Here is a 641-nt window from a genome sequence, read left to right as displayed (position 1 = left end):
TATATATATTTATGTACTGTATATAAACGAACATCCTGTCAACGACCAGTGATCAAACAAAGAATATACAACAACACAATATGACTCTGAAGATACATTATCAGGCATTTAACAAGTTTCACAAAGATTATAGAAATCAGGGGGGGAAATGAAATATTGGAATGTATTCCTAAATATTATAAATAAATATAAAAATATTACTAAAGAGCAGTAGAGCAGGACAGCATCATACAATATGGTGAGAGGGAGACGAAAAATCCCCTCCAACATCAAAGTGAGACATTATCTATTTCAAACTTAAAGTCAGACTGTATTACCTGTGAACTGTGTATTTTATCTCTCTATAGAAATATTGCTGTTTAACAACCATTCACTTTTCTAGCACAGAATCAAAAATACCCATAACCTTCAAAACGCTCTGTAATATCTGTCATTATGGATGGCTCTTTACCTTAATACACAGGTATAAGATCTTGCTTTGGTGTCTTTTATACAGTTTGTTGTGTTTATGTGTGTTATTTGTGAATGTGTTCCTGTTTGCAGCTGTTTATAGACCAACGTGTGTAATAGTTCAATGCGTTTTGTTGGGTAGTCATTTATTTTGGAGAGTTATCTCATCACTGAATGATGTCTGCCACAGT

The sequence above is a fragment of the Morone saxatilis genome, unplaced genomic scaffold (assembly GCF_004916995.1).
Source record: "Morone saxatilis isolate NCDOM2014 unplaced genomic scaffold, NCSU_SB_2.0 Contig11, whole genome shotgun sequence".
NCBI classification, from domain to species: domain Eukaryota; kingdom Metazoa; phylum Chordata; class Actinopteri; family Moronidae; genus Morone; species Morone saxatilis.
Note: the sequence above shows the minus strand (reverse complement) of the source record.